Raw genomic sequence first — 17006 nt, 5'->3', positions numbered from 1 at the left:
TTAAATTTATTTGTTATTTTTATCCGGTTTAGATTATTTATTTGCTTAAAGACTAGTAAAATAGATAAATTGTTACTTTAGTTCCCTCTAGTGGTATCTTGTGGCCTAATATAGTGCTTGTATTTATAATGTAGTGCCCTTTTAGCGTAGTAAAATGTAGTACCCTTTAGTGTAGTATCCATGTAGTTATTGAAATTAATCATTTAAGTATGTATTATACCTAAAAATACGTCAAAAAAGCTGATAGTTCAAATACAAACTCTGTCCAATTCTAGTCAACAATTATAAGAAAATAACATGAGAAAACAACAATATTTTCTGGACTAAGTAGGAGAAACCAACAATATTTCTAGGATACCTTGGTGTTAGTGGGCTTCAAATATCGAGCCCGGAACCCATATGTAAATATTTAATAATTAAATCTTGTATAATTATAAAAATTAATTATTTAATTTTATTATAGTAAAAAATAAGTGAGTCATAAACAAAAATATATAATAATAAAACTAACATATAAATTAATAAAACTAACATATACAATATTAAACTAACATATAAATAATAAACTAATATTTAAAATAACAAACATGTTGAGTGATAAATCGAGAAAAGTTTCTCATTATGAACACAAGAATTCAGGATATTTTGGTGCTACTAGGCCTCAAATATCGAGCCCGGAACTCATATGTGAATATTTAATAATTAAATCTTGTATAATTATAAAAATTAATTATTTAATTTTATTATAGTAAAAAATAAGTGAGTCATAAATAAAATTATATAATAATAAAACTAACATATAAATTAATAAAACTAACATATACAATATTAAACTAACATATAAATAATAAACTAACATTTAAAATAACAGACATGTTGAGTGATAAATCGAGAAACTTTTCTCATCATGAACACAAGAATTCAGGATATCTTGGTGCTACTGGGCCTCAAATATCAAGCCCGGACCCTTATGTGAATATTTAATAATTAAATCTTATATAATTATGAAAATTAATTATTTAATTTACAAACAAACATATAAAATAATAAAACTAATATGTAAAATAATAAAAGTAACATATTAAAGTAAAATAATGTAATTAATATTGTTTAATTTACAGTAGATGACATGGAGGTTCCGTCTTTGCATCCCGGACCTGCCAGTCTGGAGCTACTGTTGTTACAGGGTGATCATAGGTCGTCGCACATATGGGAGGGACAGTTACTGGCCCAAACGTTCTGTGCCAGGAGAGTAGACGATATGTGGGGCTTTTTCAGGGAGCACCCTCTCCATCCCCGTATAGTCAGACGCCTCCAGGATACGGGCTTTTATAGGATTGTGGAGATCCGCCAGCTGCAGCTAGATTAGTCGTTAATCACTACCCTGATAGAGCGGTGGCGACTGGAGACGCACACATTCTATTTTCCCATTGGCGAGGCCACTATCAAGCATCAGGACGTGGAGGTCCTGTATCGGCTGCCCGTGATGGACACCCTGTTGCTTTGCCGAATGCCATCAGAGAGTATACGAGTTTCCACTACATGGAGATGCTGCAGCGGCTCACCGGTTTCTAGCCACCGGATGAGACTGCATTGGTTGGGGCCAGTCATCTGCAGTTGACGCCCGTCCGATAGCATTTGGAGGCATTGCACACTGACATCACAGATGATACACCAGAGCTTCATATTCACCGGTACACGAGGTTGTTGCTGCTCCTTATGTTTGGAGGGGTTTTGTTCCCCAACACTTCGGGGAACCCAGTCAGCTTGAGATTTATTCATCATCTTGAGCGGCTAGATGATTTACATCAGTACAACCGGGGTGCTGTTGTTCTCGGTTACTTGTACAGGCGGATGTGCCGGGCGAGCATGGGCATCCAGCATGACGTTGCTGAATTTTTGCCGCTGCTACAGGTGAAAACATAGTCGAATACTCTATTCATTATAACATACCTAGTAAAAATATACCTTAAAATTTACGTCCACTTTGTAAATTAGGTTTGGGCCTAGGAGTGGTTCTTGCAGTTGCAGCCACCTCTACAACCCTAAGCTCCGGGTGCACCACCTCCGTTTCTCCCTCTAGGAGGTGGGTTGATAGGCAAGGATATGGACGAGAGTACGAGGCTCGACATAATCTCCCCTTGTGCAGGGATTTGTTGGATTTGCTGGAGGGTGCATAGGTAAATATATACCTAAGTTTACTTGTCTTGTCTTCATATGTGTTGTTTATACTCATGTTTTTCTGTTGTTACTTAATAGTTCATTTGGAGGCCATATAGCAATGAGCTAATACCTAGTTTGCCCGATTATTGCTCGGCCGACCGAATTTTGTGGAGCTCTTGTGTCCCACTGATATGCCTTGATATTGTGGAGCATCATGCCACCGAGCGAGTACTTCGCTAGTTTGGCCGCCCGCAGCTTGTACCGCCACCGGCCGCCTGGAATACTACACATTACCAGCGGGATGATCGTTCTAGGGTGGACCAGACATATATCGCATGGCTAGAGGCGCAGATTGATACTTTGGACCAACGACATGACCTGATTCCGCCCCCTCCACCTGACCGGATGGAGACTGAGCATGATTATATGGGCTGGTACCGCAGCGTTTCACGACTTTTCGTCGGGAATCCCATTTATCGCGCTGGCGGTCGGTATGTTCCATACGCCGGGAGGCACGAGGCACTAGTATGTTATTTGGTATACTTACTTATAACGTTAACCTAGCGTTCCGTAATTTATATTTTATATGTTGTGCAGGCTATTGGCCTACATCTGTTCCACCAGTTGGGACTGCAGATGCAGCAGCATACCGGCGAGGGAGCAGCCGCTTTGCACGAGTATGGCTGGCAGGTTACCGATCTGGCTTCCCGGACATTGAGGTGAGCCCGAGATGATGAGCGATTAGGATACGAGGCTGAGTATGTGGTGCCAGAGCAGTACCATCGTGGGCCACCAGTGGGGCCGGAACGTGGTCGATGTGGAAGGCGTGCCCCACGAGGTAGGGGTGTCCCATGAGGTAGGGGTGTCCCACGAGGTAGGGGTGTCCCATGAGGTCGTGGGAGTCAGCGAGGAGGTGGTCCCCAGCAATGGGGAGTTGAGGCACCTATTGAGGATGTTGGATTTGATCAGCTGGGTGACCTCCATGAGCCAGATCACTCTCACAGCAGCATGCTGTCATTCAGCCTTCAGCTTCAGCTCACTCTAGGGACTTCACATGTGACCCTGTCCGCTCTATTGTTGATCGCGGGCACGACCTTTATGCAAGAGTATTGGGATCAGTATTTTCCTGATCTTCCAGGCCCATAGACCGTTGCTGATGATCGGCCGACACGAGCTGTGGATAGTGGGCGCCGGCTGAGTTATGGTTCATTATCGAGGGATGCTGGGGATCTTTCACAGGCACAACTATGCTTGTATTACTATTAAATTTAAATTTGTTTTTATCTCATTGATTAGCCATAAATATCTTTATGTTTTTTTTATTAAGGCTTCATCCTCGCCCGTCACGGAGGCCACTTTGTGCGATACTGACCTGGCTGCGATGGATGATTATATTCAGGAGCCCGACGAGACCATGGTAAGATAATTTAAATTTTTGTGACTTAACATATACATTACTAATATATATTTTATATACTAAAATATCTTATTATTCTGTAGGTTACTGCTGGACCGACGTCCCCTTCTACCGAGCCTGCCATCCCTACTGACGATCATACTGCAGCGCATCCTCCGATAAAGAGGTGGCATGATGAGTATGATCCTGATTGCGTAGCCGGGCGGGATGGGATGCGCCTCAGGCGAACGGCTGCATTAAAGCATATAGGATGTTGGACACATTGAGTTTTTTTGTAATTTTTGTATATATGACATTCAGTAAATAATAGCAACAATTTTTATTGTTTACATTATATGCGCATTACATTTTTATTTCTCCGGTTCTTTGTTATTTTAATACTACGACACAAACATAAATATAGCAACTTAACATAATTTAAATTCAGTACAACTAATGAAAATACATAACACAGAAAACATAAAGATAAAATACTACATTCAACATATACATGTGTTTGTTTAGTCACTACCACCTATTATTCTCTGCTCCAACCACTTAAATTTCTCTTTTATTTTATTTTTTTCTTCTTCCGCCTCTTTTAGTTTCTCCTACACTTCCGCAATTTCTCGTCGCAATTTCAGAGAACTGGCGTTGGTATTCACCGTTCATATTCCAAACATACTGCAAACATGATTTGTAGTATTCCTAGTTAATGGGTTCATCATACCATTCCTCAAACAAATAATGATTTCCGTCATTGCGTCCAAACAATTGTTGACACATCCCGTATCTGCGCCCAACATTACCATTGGACCAACATGCCTTCAAAATTGCACGTTTGCCATAATAGCACCTTGGTTGGTCATTGCGTCCAGACATTTGTTAATGCAAGAAAAATGAAAAGTTTATGGAAAGTTTTGCTATTTGTTTTTGTTAAGCACAAATAATAACTAAAATGCGCTAGTTATTTATAGGCAAGACAACCCACATAACGTAGTATTTCACCACGCTATGCTTCGCGTGTTAAAGATTCTTTCGGGTATAAAACAGCTTTTCCAGAAGATAGCTTTTGCAGGCGAGCGGCTTTTCAGGTCGATAAAACATAACGTAGTTGGACACCGCGCTATGCTTCGCGTGTTAAAGATTCTTTCGGGTATAATACATCTTTTCTAGAATATAGCTTTTGCAGACGAGCAACTTTTTCAGGTCGATAAGACAATTGTTTTTTTAAAATGGGTTTATGTTAGATTGTTGTATTGAAGTATTAATGTTAAATATCAATAAGATTTAATAGCAATGGAAGCATAATTTTATTTCATACATCTTGCAAGATAAATAAGTACATACACTTATTACAACCACATTACGCAAACAAAACACTACGTGTATCCTTGATAGTTGGGCACATTAGATGAACTTCCATCAGGAGCTGGATTACCACCGCTACCCAAACCAGTTGAAGGACATTTATGACGGTCGTGTCCTGTTTGCGAGCATATGCCACATTAGCACGTATAAACGGTATCACCAACATCCATTTGGTTCTGTATACATGTTCTTTTTTGCACCTGTCATTGACGTACATAGTCCTTATTACATACCATTTTAAATGGTTCCGGCGGCAAATAATGCTCAGCACCCACTAGCTGCAACTGCCCACTATAGGTGTTTAAGTATACAACAACACTATATTCTTTATCAACGTAGTTGGTTGCCCTTAAACCTGTATGTTAAAAATACTTGATGGCATGTGAGCACGGCATGTGGTAGATGGACCATTTCCTACAAGAGCATAACCTTCTGGCTTCATTTACGGTGTGTATATTATTCCCCCAGTTGTGATGGATAGCGGTGCAAACTTCAAAAATATTTCGCTCGTTGCAATACTGCAAAAATGAATTCCAATATTCTCGCTTCCTGTATTTCTCAAATCTTTTCATTGGTATTGGCATAAATTCAACACCCATTTCCATAAATGACGATGCACCTCTAGCCCTTTCAACAAATCTTTCCGCCATCTGCTTGAATGACATCCGCACCATGGCAGTGACAAGCAATCCTAGTGCAGACTTCAATAACCCGTTGAAAGACTCTGACACATTTGTAGTCAGAATTTCCCATCTTCTGCCACCGTCCGCATGTAAAGTCCACTTGTCAAGTTCATGTCAGATCAACCAACGATAGACTCCCTCGTCTTCCTACCTCATAGATTCCATGTGCCTTCTGAATTTACACTGTTGGTTATCTGTTGCAGCCATCCACATTAAATCATGCAAATTCTTGTTGGGATATGCCTTCTGGAAATTGGCCTTCAGGTGCCTCACATAGTAACAATGGTAGACATACGGTTCCTGCCATGCACATAAATTCTGTACATAACTTAAAATACCACCATGCCGATCAGATATTAGACAAATACTTGAACGTTATTTGATAATGTGCTCTTTCAAGTGGTTCAAAAATAGTGTCCACGACTCTTGGCTTTCATTGGCATAAATAGCAAAAGCTAAGGGAAATATACTTCCATTAGCATCTACTGCAACAACGATCAACAACTTAATATCATACTTTCCATAGACATGAGTGTCGTCTATGGATATTACCGGCCGGCAATGCAAAAAACCATCAATTGCTGGTTTAAATGCCCAGAACACATATTTGAATATATGTTCTGGTATTCCCGGACTCCGCTCAAGCTTCCATTCAACAATAGTCCCGGGGTTAAAGTATTGCAATGCAGCCATGTACCTGGGTAGAGATGCAAAAGACTTATCCCAGTTACCATAAATAATTTCAAACGCACGTTTACGCCCAAGAAATGCATTTCTTTTGGTATTAGTGTACCCATATTCCTGGTGGACAGATGTTATATACTCTTTGATCTTGTACCTTATGGACGCTTCAATGTGTGGAATCAAGATAAGAGAAATCAAGTCAGTATTCAAGTTAAAATGATTCTCACTAAATGTGTCCATTTCACAATTGTGGGTGTCAATGTATTTACCCACAACCCACATATTTGTTTTCTTCTTCCTCGCACGCAGCATCCAATTAAAACCCGTAAATCATCTATGGTAGACTACCTTATATACATCTGAAGATGACTAGCGTACCATGATCTCACGATACTCTTTTACGCTGTACATTAGCACTGCCCTGGTTAGGCGCATTTTATCAGGGAAAAGCATGCCCTTTGACTGCACTGTTGCTCTAGATTCATCCACATTGCTGTCCGAATTTCGTCAATATCCCTTGTGAGGGTATCCACATCCGGCATACTTGGCAAATGATCAAGGTAGGGAATCTCCCTTGAATGAAACGACACGTATGACTCGTACACTCTTAGTCTAACGGGGGGTGGAGCATGCTCCCTCGTCAAATCAGGTCCAGTATTCTCTTCCTCCTCCTCATCACCCTCATCAAAGAAGGGTGTATCATCTCCAGACTCATCAGCATTGTTGTCATAATCACTATTCTCTTCCTGACTCTGTGCATCAGCCGGATCTCGATTAAATATGTCGTCTTCGGGCAATTGAGTAAGGTCAGGACCTTCAGGATGCTTGTTTTCACTGCACAACCAACAAAATAATGTGTTACTCAAATTGATAAATACTTTACATATAGCTATGTCACTTCACTTATAAATCGTAATGTGTTGACATTCCATGATGTACATTATCCTGTTGGTGATGACTCCTGGATGGACTACCATGATCCAACACAGTAGAACTAGGCATATTCCAACTGGACGTTGGTTCATAACTTGTAAAATTCATATCTGGCCGGTACCCCTGTGGAATATATGAGTGTTAGTACAAATTCAATACAACAAAAATAAATATCGTAACACAAAAAAAAATTAAAGTTTACCACTAATCTTGTGGATTATGTAAACTAGGAGAGAAATTATTTCCTCGCTCCTCATTTGCCCGTGGAGATAAGTTTAGATCAGGCCAAACTCTTTCGGCCGGAACCTGTTCGGCTAAAACTGCTCCAAAATAAGCACCCGATGACTGAGGGATATCCCTGCTTTACGCAACCTCAATATTTCGAACGTCTTCAACCTTGACGTACATTTCTAATATTTTTATCACAAAAAATTTTTGGTATTCATCCGAACTCCTCAAAAAACCTCTCAGAGTGTCATCGTCCTCGATATTAAACTCATCATAACAAGCAACCCCTTGCAGAGTGACAGAATACAGATATCTTTCTGTTACTTTAAGGTTTACCGAACGTTTGCTCACACTCATTTTTTTTTACATAACGACGATACTAATTTATTGTACTCCATTATAAGTGGAAACTTAACATGACACCGTGGAGATAAACTATAGGTTACTGAGTTATTCGCCACCACAACCTCACCCCCAATATAATGAAACCCTTATTTTTTATTTTTTTCCGACATTATGACAAAATGCAAAACAAGAAAACGAAGAAATATTTCAGAAGACTTGAGAATATTTATGAATGAATTTTTAAAAAATTCTTAACCTCCTTAAATACGGTAAAAACTATTCCGGGGTACAATATTTTTAGGTATAGCGCCTTAAATAAGGGCGCTATACCCAATTGAATTATTATTATGTCAGTTAAGCCCATAAGAATTATTTGTGGGCCCACAAAATATGTATAGCGTCTTAATAAACGACACTATACTTGCTCATCTTTTCAAATTCAAGTATAACGCCCTTTTAAATGGCACTATACCTTAACGGACAAACAGTCGTTAAGGTATATCTCCCTTTAAAAGGGCGTTATACATATTTTGGTCACTATATTTTTTTTCACACATTTCAGTCGTTAGAATCTAAAAGAATTACATTTTGATTCCGGACTCCGTGTGGTCATGGTAGGTGTATATTGATTTCAAGAAATGGACATTCTGTTCTAAGAGGGTCAAAATAAGTAGCAGCTTTTCTAGGTTCATTAAGAATTTAATGCAAATGCAGCTTTCTCAATAGACTTCTTTAAAAAAAAACTCCCAAGTAGTTGGTAAGTCAGCTATCAAAGTAGTACAATTTTTTTTATAGGAAGTCTTTTGGGAGTGTAGTTTCCTAAGAAAATAGCTACCTTCGAATGTTGTGCCTTATTTTTCATAGAACGGTAAAGTTGTCTCTGTGTGACCTATACGTCATGGGGGTTCAAGTCGTGGAAGGAGCAGTCACTAATTCTTTCATAATTAGGCTAGGTTGTCTACACACTCTTAGGGTGGAGGTCTTCTCGAACCCTGCGTGAATGCAAGATGTCTTGTACACCCGACTGCCCTTTCTATTTTTCATTGAATGGTATTTCTTTTATTTTATATTTTTTGTTAAATGGTCCATAGTTGAAACATCAAACCCTAATATAGTACCTGGTTCCCATGGCCTGAGGGCAATCTTTCCTCTAGTCTATTTAATATTAGCATTTGTTGTCAAATTTTAAGGCTATTCGTACAATTTATGGTCCATAGGAATAACTATGTATGGAGCCCCAATTTAAGTATAACTTTTATTTGATAAGTGTCATAAATTATGATTAAGACTTGTTAATTGATGTACACACGTTTTTCTTTTTCGAATATGAAATTATAAAGTGACTCAACAGGTCTCTAATGTGCCTGGAGTAGAAAGATTATGCTCAATAAGAGTGTGTTTAGAGCTAATTCAATGGGCTAATTAATTAGTAATGGACATAACAGGGCAAGTTACACATTTGGCCAGTCAGCCCAAAATTAATACATCCGCTAACCAATATACAAGAGATATATATTGATGATGCATAAAGTATGTATATTTTTTGTCTATTATATATTAATATACAAAGTATACATTTTACTGGCTATTATTTTTAAGAGCAGACTATATTATGTAGTTTTCCCAATATAATAGCTTGATATTGGGCTCCTTAAGTATTCGCCACGAAGTATTCCTCAAATTGGGTTGAACAATTAAGGAAAAATAATACTATATAGTCGCTCTCAAAATAATAGTCGAAAAATGCATATTTTATTTTGTATATATTTTTGGTATATATATACATTATGTATGTTATATATAAAAATTATACAAATCTTATACACTTTTTCGGCTACCGAATGTAAATAATTTCCGGCGCGGGCTAAAAGAAAAAGGCCCAACTCTCAATTGACGTTGGGAGACTTGGGATCGATTCTCACCAGCAGCCTCCTCAGTCAGAGCTCGTCGCATCGGGCTTGCCTAGTACGATTTATATCTCATGTGTAGTTTGCGAGCTATTACACAGTAAGCAGGTTACCTAGTACGCACTCGAAGGGCTGCGACTGCGAGTTTCTCTGGGAATTTTCCAAAAAAAGCATATGTATATTGACTCTGGAATGTAAAATCTTATGGCCTAGTGGCAAAATGTGTAACTTCAATTTTGTGTACATTGACAATTTGCTGCATAACTATATGCGGAAACAACATGGAATAAGCACTATGAAATTTTTTAATTCTTTAGACTCCAAAGATGTGCAGGTGGAAACAACATGGAAACTAATTAAGTGCTACAATTAATAAAGTAATGGTAATCTCCTTGCGATCAAAATTGTTAATGAAGCAAATTAAATACTTCGGTAACACACCATATCAATATATTACTCCACAAATTATATAATAGTGTAGTCAATTTTTAATTGCTTTTACAGCTGGGAATTAGTATAGATTTTGACAATTAATGTAGAGAGTGAAAATAGGCTCTGCCACCGGCGGCGGATGCGGGAAAGAGGAAGTTAATTGTGTCCATCACCGTGATTTTGTTTTTTGAAAAATGCCAAATATACCCCTTGCTTTCTAATATTGTTTATATTTAACCTTCGTTATATTATCCGGTCAAATTTATCCCCATTGTTATACTATCTGGCCAGATTTACCCATATCATCAACAAATATTTAAAAATTATCCTTTGATGTGTTAAGTAATCCAAAATCTCTAGACTATACAAATTATTCATGAATATTTTTAATTACCAATGCACCCACTTCTCTTCTTGTAATAATGGGTTTGGAATTGATTTAATTTTCTTATTTTTATTTTTCAACCATATACACACTGCAAAATTCAGTGGGTCTATTTATTGTGAATTATATGTAGCTGATCATTATGTATGTACATGTATATTCAAATATATTTTGTCATTATCAGGTTAGTATAGAGTTCGATCGACTAATTTAAGAGTGCAAAATGTGTAGGCATTTGATTAAACCAAAGTTGAATTCGACAATGAAAAGTCTCTAAGGAACTTCAACTTCAATCACTAATACTTGCAAAGTCCCCATACATTTGGTGTAACAAATTTATTAAAATTGGGATGTTGTAAATACTTTTAGAATTTAGATAAGCAACCTAATTTAGATCTTTCAAATAACTATACTTCGTTTATTAACTGTTGTATATTTAATATTTTTTTCTCTTATTTTTTTTCCAATTCAGAAAGCAGGTAAATGCCAATTATTTCGAAAATAGTGGACCAAGAAGAAGAATCAGTAACTTAATTAAAATGATTTGGGACATTCTGGGTCACCTGACGGACTGAGGGGTAATGGAGGGGGTAATTTTTTAAAGTTTGCTTATTGTAGGGGTAAATTTGGCCCGATAGTATAACAGTAGGGGTAAATTTGGCCTGTTAGTATAACGAAGGTTAAATGTAGACAATATGTGAAAGTAGAGGGGTATATTTGGCCCTTTTCTCTCTTTTTTTACTTTTTCACTCGATATTTGATACTCGTATTGATGTATCAATTAACGGATTCGCATCGCGTGCAGCTGCATAACTGGTAAAGTTGTAGTCGTGTGACCAGGAGATCACGTTTCAAGTCGTGGAAATAACATCTCGTAGAAATGCAGGGTAAGACTACGTACAATAGACCATTATGGCCAGACCCTGCACATAGCAAGAATTTAGTGCAGCGGGCTGCTCTTTTTTATCACGTGAGGCCCACAAAAGAAAAAAATACTTTATTTTTATCACGGTGTGAGATAATACTGAATATATTATTATTGTATCATGATTTATTTTTCATACACGGCCCAAAACCGAGACTCCTTACCTCTCTCGTCACAACCGATGTGAAGTTCACCATGACCATGTCTATTAGCTAGTTATTTGGGCTCCGAACATAATCAATTATTATTAACATTATATGTACCAGTTTTAACTTAAATACATTGGGTAGATTTTCCATGCTGTAAATTTAGTGGGCGTTTGGACATAAGAATTTTAAAATTTAGGAATAAAGTAAAAAAAACATTTCAAGTGAAAATTGTGTTTGAAAATTAGAGTTGTGTTTGGACATGAATATAATTTTGGGTTGTTTTTGAATTTTTATGAATGATCTGAAGTAAAAATTTTGAATTTGTTTTGGAGCTTTTCAAATTTTCGAAAAATTCTAAAATTTATTTTCAAGTGAAAATCGAAAATTTCATGGCCAAACATTAATTAAAAATATTAAAAAAAAATTAAAAAAGGAATCTTTTTTATGGCCAAACGGGCCCTTTGTTTATCGATTCTGACACGTTACTTATTATATTTTTCAGGTTATCAATTAATATCTAGTGTAAACATTTGTTACTTGTAACTAGTTTTCGAATAACTTAATCATATAAATATTTTTTACCAAGTGAATAGATAATAGTTAATACTCCTCTATTCTATTTTCTATAATAGTTCTGCCTATATTTCATTTTATGCAATATTCTTTTTATTTTTGTTTGATCTAAAAAGAACGAGACCTTTTTTTATTAAAAATAATTAAATTTACACTTTTATTTTATCCTTATTATTATGGTTTATTTTAAAGTTTTTTAAAAAAATCTTTCTTTACTAAGCTTTCTGGCAAACCAAACCAAATATGAGTTCGTATCAAATAAAATAGAGAGAGAGATATATTTTGGTTTGGGGTGTCAAATAATTTTTCAGTAAAAACTTTTCACTTCGTCTTGAATATTTTTAAAAGTAAAACTGTGATATATAATGCACTACATTTAAATATATAAATTTTATCCAAAAACAAGTATTGGAGAAATAAATATCCAAATTTACTCAAAAAGTTAAATAGGGAGTATATGATTTGACCTAGTACTTGTTTACCCGTAAAACGATACAGTTAAATTTATGCGTGGTTTATAGATAATTAGTGAATCAATTTGATCCAAAAATAATAGATGAATTAGACAAAAATATAAAACTTAGTCTTGGAATGGAAATAAAAAGGCAGATATCTTAGTCCCGGATGCAGAGCTTTCGGAGGCTGTAAGAACAAAATGAATACGCAAGAAAGTAAAATATTATTGAGATTTTGATAGAATACAGTGTATGCTTGTCAGAAAATTCCTCTCCTTATAATAGAACTCACTATTTATAGTTGCACATAGGGAACAAGGTCCTAGAATCAAGCCCCTCTTTAATGATAATTATGAGGGCCATTGAATATTGTGTAATGTCACACTTCCTTTTTTCCGAGGGGATAGGGGAATTTTTCCAATTAAAGTGACATTAATCGAAATGAGATTATTTGCTTAATCAGAGTCGCCACTTGGGATAATTTATGACGTCTCAAGTCCCCGATTTATTTTAAATCCCAAATCGAGAAATTTTAACTCTGCTTAAAGTCTACGAAACCAGAAGACCGGGTAAGAAATTCTGTTTACCTGAGAGAAGGTGTTAGGCACTCCCGAATTTCGTAGTTTTAGCACAGTCATTTTAATCATACATGGCTTAATTAAATTATTTAATTACGTATTTTAGAACCTATGTGCATTTTACCTTTTATCACTTTTAGATATGGCGCTTATGGATTTATCTTTGAAACGGATTACATGTGTGTGAATCCGTTTTATTCGCTGTGCTAAAATCATGTCACGCGTACGTGTACACAATTAGTCCCGCTTTATTAATATCAAGATTGTTGGCCAAAGTCGCACGAACGCGTACTTTGATTTATTTTGGAAAATCATAATCATGTCACGCGAATGTGTACACAATTACGACAGTCAATTAAACGCGCGCCTAAAGCATTGGTACGATTATTTATGATTCTATTATCCTAAAATTTGGGATTTGCGTGCAAAGTCTAGATTTATGGAGTGTATTTTGTTGGGAAAGAGTATCAATTTGGCTTATGACTCAGAGCATGCGTATGTTTAAATCTCAAAGGCTTGTTTCAAAATTAGTTAGTGAAATCCCATATCAAAATCATTTGAGTTAATTAAAATAACTTGAAAGGTGAATATGGATGGAGGTAGAAAGTAAAGAGAAACAAAACTTCTGCCAAATACGCTAGCTACTCTAGCATTAGAATATCTAGCATTAGAACATCTGGGATAAACAAGGAAGCCACAACAGATAAGAATAGAAAGAGCATTAGCAAAATAGTTCCTTTTCAAATATCTATTTTCATGTGAAGAATGTATAAGGCATATTTACTGCCCCAGGCCTCAGAGAGAAGACAGAAACATCCATATAAACTCTTTGAAAAACGTAGGACTAGCTATCAATCGAAATTATACAAAATGGATAATGAATTTACGTAGCTCTAGTCATAAATAAAATAAACTTAGCGATCCTTGTATTTAGCTAATTATCAGTTATGACTTCATATAAAAATAAACTCCTAGCTTCCCATCTCATTATCTTCTGCTAAGACACTCAATTCCGGCCCATGTGACACTTTGCAATTCTCAAAAACAGTATTGCATTTACAAGGATAGCTACAGAGCTAACTTGCAAATCTGCATCCAACTTATCACAATTGAAACAAACGAAACAACAGTTTAAGATTTAAATGATTATAACTTTTCATGATTTCAACGCACAAAGGTATAATCAGAGAAAAGGCATGCCAACAACTTCTTTCAATATGTTGTTTTAAAGAACTGGAGGTTGCAAGAGAACTTAAATCCCCAAACATCATAAATTTATGTTGAGCGTTTATATACCTAAGAGTGTGAAAAACAGTAAATAGTGGATAAATATAGATTTGGAGGTATAAGAATGAAGCTCGGCTCAAACAATTCCACAAGACCAACAACAAATAAATAGGAACCACAACAATTCAAAACCCCAAAAGTTAGTCATACTATTGCTTGTAAGTTCATATCATTAACTTAAATCATGCTCATATTACTACTTAAACTACTACAGACTTCACAACGATATTCATACTCAATTAGATCGCTGAAAGCAAACAACTCACACTCGGCTTTTAAAAGAAAACTGTAGATGCTAAAGTACCATATAAGTTTGTTTTATTCATGGACTAAACTTATGCTAGATCATTTCACCTTAAAATCAAGTAGTTCTGTCCTAATGAGATTTTCAGCAGCACAATCATAGTAATCACAACTGAAATATACTTCATTTATCATGGCAGAAAGCAAAAAGTGGATGAATTTGATAATAAACAAGATAACCGCACATCTTTGATGCAAAAAATGTTAAACATAGGCAAAACTTGAACAATTACAACTTCAGTTTCATATTTTAAAGAGGTTTCAGATTGGAGTGTTACATACCTAACAGTAGGCGAAGAAATGAAAAGGACCAAATAAAGGTCTAGAAAACCAGGGAAAAGAACTCAGCTTCAACAACAAACAACAACAAGAACAAACACAATAGCTCCAACCTTCAGACCGGAAATCCAGCAGTAAAACCCAAAACCAAATGACACTCTAAAACCAACTTCTTGCTAAATGAGAAGGGATTTCTCAAGTTTTCATAAATTTGGAGTCTCAAAATCAGTCTTTAAAAAAATGAAAAGGATAGCCTGAATTTCAGAGGCTCTTTTTTGTGTGAAAATTCTCTGAGTGTATGTGAATATCAAGTCTCTTATATAGAATGTAAGGGCTGCTGTTATTAGAGAAGGAAGAGAGGGAATCCTGTCAGCGTAAAAAATGGGAAAAGTCAGAAAGAAAGGAATATTTTTAACTGAAATTGACAGCTGTTACTTCTACAAGTAGACTATCTGCTTAGGTCTGGGCCAAGTGTCATGGCCAAATGGCCCAAGACAAGCGCAAATCCGAATTCATAGAAGAAGCCAAAAACAGAAAATCAGAAATAACAAAACCATATTTTGGGCCCTAAATCTAATCAAGGACTTCACCAAATACTAACTCTTAACTAAACTAAATCGACCTATTAACTAATCTAATTGATCATGCAAACAAAAATTAAAACCTGATTAATCAATCACACAATAAATAGAAAATATGAGTGGATATAACGATTTAGCAAGACCAAGAAGACACCAAACCATTCCGGCGATGACGAACACTGGCCGAGAAATGGCGAATCGACCGACCTCCAGCAACTTCGAAATGAGCCAAAAATGATACTAATCGATTGTTCTTACTGAGAACAATAGATTAGCATAAATTTCGGCTCGAATCGAGCCTTGAAACTTGACAAAAAATCAAAAGAAGAAAGAAACTAGGTTTTTTTTTTAGATCTGAAATTGAGGACATTCGGTGGGGATTTTGTGGAAACTAGTGGTAGGATTGGGTTGAGGATGTGGAGAGGAGTGTAGGGTATGATTTCGGGAGAATTTGGGATGGCGCCGCCGCCGTAGACGATTTCCGGCGGGCGATGGTCCAAGGCTGAGGGTGCGAGAGGGAGACGAGAGGGGTCTGGGGTAGGTTTCTAGGGTTTTGGGGGGGGGGAGGGGGATTATGGTGAGTTCAGAGCCGTCCGATCATGGGAGATCGATGGTTGAGATCGATCAACACCAAAACGGTGTCGTTTGGTTAAGGAAAAGGCTGGACCGGTTTAGGCTAGTGAGAATTCGGCTAGGTGGCTTTGGAAAAGTATGTGCCTAAGAGTTGGCCCAGCTCTGATTTTGAGCTCAATTAAACCTTCTCCTTTCTCTTTATCATCTTTTTTTTAATATATATTTTAAATTCTAACCATGTTCAAAATCCTAAATTAAATCTTAACCCAAATCTAATTTGTCTAGTAGACCTAATTAACTATTTCTAACATTTGAAAACTTAACCTAGCATAAAATAACGAAAAGAAACTACTAATTTAAAACTAAAAGCTACAAATGTAAAATGACCAATATTTTTGTGATTTTTGTTTAAATGTAATTAACTCACGTAATTAAATCCTAAATGCAATTAAGACCTAAAATATTGTGCAATGAATATTTTGGATGTTTTTGGTATTTTTTCTATGATTACACATGCGAATAACAATTAAAAAAAATTCATAAAAATTCTATAAAAATTAAAATAATTAGAAAAAAATCTATTTTCGTGGATTTTTTAGGAGTATTTTAGTCGGGCAAAAATCATGTGCTCACATGTAACGGTAGGCACTAGATGCCATATTTTCTGTAACGGACAACATACTTAATGGTGTAGAATATTTTTCATTAAATGTTACCGGGTGGCTAGACATATATCTCACCTTTATGAGTATCATTCTATCCAGTAACATACGAGA

The sequence above is a fragment of the Nicotiana tabacum genome, chromosome 21, assembly GCF_000715075.1.
Source record: "Nicotiana tabacum cultivar K326 chromosome 21, ASM71507v2, whole genome shotgun sequence".
NCBI classification, from domain to species: Eukaryota; Viridiplantae; Streptophyta; class Magnoliopsida; order Solanales; family Solanaceae; genus Nicotiana; species Nicotiana tabacum.
Note: the sequence above shows the minus strand (reverse complement) of the source record.